The sequence below is a fragment of the Bubalus kerabau genome, chromosome 5 (genome assembly GCF_029407905.1).
Source record: "Bubalus kerabau isolate K-KA32 ecotype Philippines breed swamp buffalo chromosome 5, PCC_UOA_SB_1v2, whole genome shotgun sequence".
NCBI lineage: Eukaryota > Metazoa > Chordata > Mammalia > Artiodactyla > Bovidae > Bubalus > Bubalus kerabau.
In genome coordinates, this window is record NC_073628.1 from 18,790,486 (window position 1) to 18,797,768 (window position 7,283).

Consider the following 7,283-nt stretch of genomic DNA (forward strand, 5'->3'; position numbering starts at 1 on the left):
AGCGGGAGGGAGGACAGGTGGCATCTGCTGGATCACAGGCATTGTGTTACCTTTTGGGAATCCTCATTCACATTTGGAGGCCTGAAATCACTGATAGCTGTGACATTTCTTGCCCAAGGATATGGCAGGAAATATTGCATGTGTATACAGAAAAAAGTCAGGAAACTCCTTGAAAGGTGCTGTCCTATTGAGAGTATTCCCTCCTAATGCCACTTCTCCAGCATCACCAATCCAGTTTGAGATGGACTCTGATTGAAATTCCCCCCCAAAAATCTTGGCAACAAGAATGTATATTGCAAAACAAAATGTGTTGCTCTTAAAGTGATTTTGGAGCTTCCGTAATTAGTCTAGCAAGTTCCAAAGATACATTCTGTAGCCGTCATTCAGTATTTGTTTCCTCTGGTAATCTGCCTTTCTTTTAAAATGAATAAATAAATAAAAATAAGCTGGGGAAACCTCTGTTCTGAAGCTGCCTGGACTAGCAGGGCCCCAGTCCCGATGGGCTCCATTTCAGAGGGACCCCCCTCCCACTTGGATCCCACCCTCCATCTTCCTGGCAGGCTGCTCTTGGGTCATTTCTCAGTTCTGGTGGCTGCTGAAACAAGACAGATGCTGCTGTACAAAATAACTCAAGAACATACCAGGGCCTGTTGCTTCCAGCACTTGGAGAATTTGACATTCAAATATGCAAATATTTTATGGCACGGAGAGAAAAAAAGGAGAGAGAAGGAGCTGGAAAGTCACATTTGAAATGAAACATACTAGAAATATAAGCAAACTGGAATTTACACTCTGGACTGTAATTAAACTGGTGTTATTATCAGAGAAGACCTCAGAATTGGCTGTGATCCTCCCGAGCATCTCCTATGCCTGCAGAGCTACCTGGCTGATCCTCAGCCACCTCTCCGGGAACAGCGGGGTGGCCCTCATAGAGCCAGGTGCACCTTCTTCTCACCGGCACACAGGGCAGCCGGGAAATGAAAATGCTGTCTTCCTCCATTCTCAATAGTCTGATATTTAGGCTTATTTTTAAAAGTAGGAGGTCTTCAGGATGTGGATTAAAACTCTGTCACTCTTCCGAGTCCTCATGAGCCCTGAGTAGTCGTCCAGGAGCTGTGGGGGACAAACACAGCAGATCTTATCCTCCAGTGGTGATGTGAAAAGAAAAACACACCGGAAGTCCAAAACCAATCTGGTCACACTGTCAAAGGCTGAGCTACTCTATCAGTCTCAAGACCTCTTAGTGGCCACTTCCTCAAGTCTGTTAGAGGAGCTCTTCTAGAAATTCCGAAGTCACTTCCCAATCTTGGATTCTGTGAGTGATAGTAGTAGGAATGTAACCAAGCAGGACCCCATGGGGCTTCCTGGGACAGACCCCTCCCCCCTCATTTCCTCTCTGAGGTACTCAGATAACAGTGTCTGCTGCACTTTTCCTGAGCTGTTTTTCAGATGCTAAAACCACCACCAAATGGAAGAAATGAACTTCTTAACAACCAAGAGTTCATAGCCCCCAGGCCTCCCAGAGCTTGAGGATTGATAATGTTAACACCTGTGACTGCCCTGTAACCTCAAAAACCTCATCATAGTGAAGTGAAAATCACTCAGTCATATCCAACTCTGGAATTCTCCAGCCCAGAATACTGGAGTGGATCACCTTTTCCCTTCTCCAAGGGAGCTTCCTAACCCGGCATCAAACCCAGATCTCCCGCAGTGCAGGCGGATTCTTTACCAGCTGAGCCACCAAGAAAGCCCAAGAACACTGGAGTACATAGGTAGCCAATCACTTCTCCAGCAGATCTTCCCTACCCAGGAATCGAATTGGGCTCTCTTACATTGCTGCTGCTGCTAAGTCTCTTCAGTTATGTCTGACTCTGTGCGACCCCATGGACGGCAGCCCACCAGGCTCCCCTGTCCCTGGGATTCTCCAGGCAAGAACACTGGAATGGATTGCCATTTCCTTCTCTAATGCATGAAAGTGAAAAGTGAAAGTGAAGTCGCTCAGTCGTGTCCGACTCTTAGCGACCCCATGGACTGCAGCCTACCAGCTTCCTCTGCCCATGGGATTTTCCAGGCAAGAGTACTGGAGTGGGGTGCCATTGCTTTCTCCGCTCTTGCATTGCAGGTGGATTCTTTACCAACTGAGCTATGAGAGAAGCCCTAACCTCGCCATAAGCCAGTTAGAATTGTGCACAGCTGATACAACCCTGTACCATCACTCCCTCTCCTGGCTTTAAAAAACCACTTTGCTGTCCACCTTCCAGAAGTTCGAGGGTCTGTGGGTCCTTTAACAGCCTTTCTGGTCTCTGCTGCTGACTCTGCACATCCTTGGGACCTGTTGGACACAGGATTTGTGTTTGGTAACAGAAGGCCTAGAAGCAGGCAACACTGCTCTCAGTGATGGTCTTACATGTCCTTGTTTTGTGATCCTGGCACGTTGCTTAAGATAATGGACCCTGTTCTCATCTCCCTCAGTTGTACCCGACTCTTCACACCCCCATGGACTGTAACCAGCCAGGGTCCTCTGTTCACAGGATTCTCCAGGCAAGAATACTAGGGTGGGTTGCCATTCCCTTCTCCAGGGGATCTTCCCAACCTAGGGACTGAACCCCAGTCTCCAGCATTGCAGGCAGATTCTTTACCATCTGAGCCACCAGGGAAGCCTGTAAACGGGGATGATAACAGCTTGCCTCTCACAAGGTCGCCATCAAGTTTAAATGCAGCTATATAAGCAGCACACTTGCCATGGGATAAATTCTGGTTTTAAGACAAGCTGGGACCTGGGCCCTTTGTGAAGTGTTTGCACCTGGACAAACTTCTTCCCAAGCAACAGATACAAAAAAACTATAAGGGACTAAAAATAACTGCATACACAGTCGGGGCAAATTCTCAACAAGATACAGAGAGCCAAAACCCAGCTGCCTCTTCTGAGGTGCCAGGGGTGAAAGCAGGGTTCTGTGCCTGATCCCTGCACACGGTACCAACAAGGGGGCAGGCAGACCACCTAATCCTCATGCCATCATGACCCCTGGAACAACCCTGAACTCCACCCTAATTAAGGGGGCAGCTCACCACCTCAAGGAACAGCAAGGACACCTGTTACTTGTTTTCCCTCTGCTGCGGCAGAGGCCCCTGCTTTATTAAACCTTCCCTGAATTCAGTCCTCTGCCTTCTGATCAATTCCTATTGATTAAAGAGTCCAAAGACCCTGCTTGGTAGCAGTCTTATTTCTTCTTTCTTAGATGGTCTTGTCCTTTCTCATGGGAGGCGAGGAAATCAACTACTGAGAGGAGTGAGAGTTTGCAGCTGGGGACCTGCAACATAGGTCCTGGGGTTTCAAGAAAAGACCTTGAGAAGGTCCGTCCTGGAGTGTCTGGATTACTCCTTGATAAGGTCAGTCCAGGGGAGCTTGGAAAAAGGTTCGGTGAGGTCATTCACAAGTTTTCTGGGAAAAGACTTTATGAGATCAGTACTCAGGTGTCTGTAATAAGGCTTGATGAGGTCATTCCTGGGTGTCTGGAAAAAGGCTTGATGAGGTCACTACTGGGGTGTTAGGAAATGGCTTGATGAGGTCAGTCCTTGTGTCTGAAACACAGATTGTTGAGGTCATTCCTGTAGCATCTGGAGACTTGATGAAGTCAGCCCTGAGGTGTCTGGAGAAGGCTTGATGAGGTCAATCCTGGGGTGTCTTTTCACACTTAAGGAGGAAAGTCTTGGGTTGTATGGAACACCCATTGAGGAGGTTAGTCCTGGGGTGTCTAGAGAAAGGCTTGATGAGGTCTATCATGGGGTGTCTGGAAAAAGGCATGATGAGGTCAATACTGGGGTGTCTGTAACACCTCTTGAAGAGGCTGTTTCCTGGTGTATCTGGAAAAAGGTATGAGGTAATTACTGGATGTCAGGGAATGGTTTGATGAGGTCAGTCCTTGTGTCTGAAACACAAATTGATGAGGTCAGTCCTGGGGTGTCTGGAGGAAGGGTTGACGGGATCAGTCCCAGAGTGTTTGGAACATGTTCCAGAGACTGAAACAATAAGCATATATAGTTCCACACAGTTTGTGGAACCAAGGAAGAAGCAGACAGTGGCTCTGCTGGAAGGTCCCTTCTCAGGGTATCTCATGAGGCTGCAGGCAGGTGTCAGCCCGGGCGGTGTCACGGCAGGCTTGACTGGGGCTGGAGGACCCACCTCCAAGTGGCTCAGTCACCCTGGCAAAGTTCCCCAGGTTTCTGGCCGGAGCTTGTCCCAGGGAGACCTCTGCCTGGGGTTGCTCCACATCCAGCTGGCGTGGCAGCTGGCTCCAAGCACAGGCCTCGGTTCCTCTGCAGTTTCCAAGTGGGCACCCAGGGGTTGGCAGGAACGACAGTGACAAAGCTGGCCTCCCAAGGTGAGGAGAAGCTGCCCAGCAGTGCATCACTCTCTGTCCAGCCACCACAGAGATCAGCCGTGAGCCTGGGCCCCCAGCTCTGCGGGGCAGTGAATCTGAGCCCAGAGATCTAGGTTCTGACTGACCCCCTTTACCCTGAAACTCTAAATGTTAGTCACTCAGTCATGTCCAACTCTTCACCACCGCATTCCTGGACTGTAGCACACCAGGGCCCTCTGTCCATGGAATTCTCCAGGCAACAATACTGGACTATGTTGCCATGCCCTCCTCCAGGGGATCTTCCCAACCCAGGGATCGAACCTGAGGCCTCCTGCGTTGCAGGCAGATTCTTTACTGTCTGAGTCACCAGCGCTTTACCCTGGTGAGTAATGAAGTCAGGGCCCATACGCTCAGATGCTTTGTCCCTCGAGGGAGAACCAGGGGCATGAAAGGCTAACTGTGAGGAGGAAGGGCAGCTGGGACCATGGGTTGATGCCATTTGACAGGACAAGGCTGCAGAGACCTCTGACTTTGCACCCCCTTGCATGAGCGTCTCCCCTGGCTCCAACGTCCTTGAGGGCCCAAGGAAGACAAGGTAGGTGTCAGGATCCCCGCCAGGATACGGCAAATCTGGCCAAGATCACATTATGCAAACAGGGGACCTGCCAGAGGAAGAGTGGAGATGCAGAGAAAACAGTTTCCCTGAGCCCTTGGCTCAGCACAAGGACAGCTCACAGACCCGTCTTAGTTGCCCGGAGAAGCCCCCCAGCCTCCCCCCACAGTCACTGTAGACTCCTTGGGAGGGGCTTAGCCACTGAGTCCTCTCCTCTCTAGTAACACCCTGCAGCAGAGCCCCAAGTGCACACCTGTTTTCTCACCAAGGCTGCTGTGGCTGGGCTGGTGTGCAGGGACTTTACAGGGCTCTGTTATCAATCCGACTACTGTTCAAGGTGCTCTGGTACTAATAGAAATTTCCCAAAGAGCAACACTTCAGGGAGGATGCTTAGTGGGAGCCAACCACAACCTTCCTCACCTGCTCACTGCCTCCCTCTGTGCCAAGGAGCCCACAGGGGATCTTGGGGATCTTGGCTCCAGGAAAAGCAGAGCTGCTTCAGTGCCCTGGGTTCCAGCCCCTAAGGAACTTACTATTTCTCCATCCACAAAACTTGAAGCCCTTCAGAGTTTCTAGGCAAAGCAAAATGTACCTATCTCCAAGGTAAACTCAAGTGTCCACTTGTAAGGCCATGCATACTGTGTGGCTGGGGTATTTCCACACAGCATTCACAAGGAAAGTTAAACAAATGGGTCAAGGCTGGACAAGTGAAAACAGGTATTTCACATTTTTGAAAACCTGCTGAAAGTTCATCAATAGCACTCACGCTCTCTTGAGTCACCTCATGACCTCTTGCTCCATCCATCTCACAAATGACAAGTCAGCGGCAAGATGCTAGAGCCAGAAGGGGGCATGGCTCTGCACCTCTGTCCTCTAAAAGGAATAGTCTTCAAAAATAATTTAGGATATGAGGGAGGAAGCATTTCCTGCTGGAACAGCCAGGGACAGAGTAACCAAATTATATCAGAGTGCAAACATGCTTACCTTGATCTGTGCAAGATATAAATGCTAATGCCTCCTGTTACTTTTTTAAAGTTTGCTCTTTGTGTCCTGTGGATGGTTGCCCATAGCAGGACATCTATCTTTAGACTACTGATTCCTCAAAGACAAGGCTTTGTCTCAAATAACAATTGTCGTTTTAAAATATGGGGAGCAAGACTGCCCCCTACTCATCTGTCCTCCCCCTCCACCCCTCACTCCTCAAGTTAAGAGCAACTTGAGTGGGGGCCTATGAGATTTGGCCATAGCTCCAGCAAAAAGGTTGAGGGAAGTGGGTCCTGCGGCCCAGAGACCATGAAACTGCTGATGGAGCCCCTGGCAGTGGTGGGGGGAGGGGAGGCCGCTGCGCGGATGGTAAAATGTTCCCAATAATCAGGAACAGACTGTTCGTAGAAGCAGACTAGAGAAAATATTCGTCAGGGACACATGATTAAGTGTTAGAAGAAGTAGATCCTGAAACTGGGATGCAGAGAGCCAGAAGCCACAAAAGCCAAGTTACACTTGTCACCAAGAGCGACAACAGGTTTCAGAGTTCATGTCCTCAAGGAGTGGCGTGGTCTCCACTTTCAGTTCTAGGCACATGGTGGGTGCTCGTGAGACACTCATGTGCATGACAACTACCTGATTCAACAATAAAAGGGTCTAAAGCCAGAAGCATTTGTCCCTTCACTCTCCATCAGGCTGAGTCCCAGGGCGGTCCCCTCAACAAGAGCCTGAGGTGTGCGTGGCAGGCTGGCCCCTGCTTGAGTCTCACACCTTCCAGGGGAGTCATGCCCAGCTCTGTGTTTCTCCTTGATTGCGCTGCTCTGTCGTATTTTTAGCTTGGCATCTTAGCAGTTTCTCAGATGCTGTTCAAGATGCTCATGGCTACATCTTGAGAACTACACGGTACAAAACTGGGGAGCTCTCCCGAGACCCACCCACTGCATCTTTATTCCATAGCTCCACCTACGAGGGTCTCTGTGGGTTTTTTTTGGTTTTTGTTTTGCTGCAGAGGGTTGTGGCACACAGGATTTTTAGTTGCAGCATGTGGGCTCTTAGTTGTAACATGTGGGATCTAGTTCCCTGACCAGGGATTGAGCCTGGGTCCCCTGGACTGGGAGCAAGGAGTGTTAACAACTGGACCATCAGGAAGTCCCAATGATCTTATGCCAGTTTTCCTCTTTGACAAGCTTGGGTGCCAGAAGCCCAGGCTGGATCTAGCCTATAAATCAACCTGAACTTTGGCAGGAAATAAAAGAGAAAGCTTTTAAAGATATTACCTTTTTGTCATTAGGCAGAGTCAGTTCTCCAAGGGACTAACGAACCAC

General features: G+C 49.6%; 1 long non-coding RNA gene across 2 annotated transcripts; it reads right to left on the reverse strand.

Moving 5' to 3' along the window:
* Positions 1 to 308: 308 nt before the first annotated feature.
* LOC129652502 (uncharacterized) lies at positions 309 to 5,005 on the reverse strand. 2 transcript variants are annotated; one of them, XR_008714566.1, is made up of 2 exons: positions 2,043 to 5,005; positions 309 to 1,113 (listed from the first exon to the last, which is right to left on the reverse strand). It is a non-coding gene; the product is annotated as an uncharacterized LOC129652502 (long non-coding RNA). The 2 variants fall into 2 exon arrangements; XR_008714565.1 differs by having other exon boundaries at positions 2,255 to 3,223.
* Between the last annotated feature and the right edge of the window lie 2,278 nt (positions 5,006 to 7,283).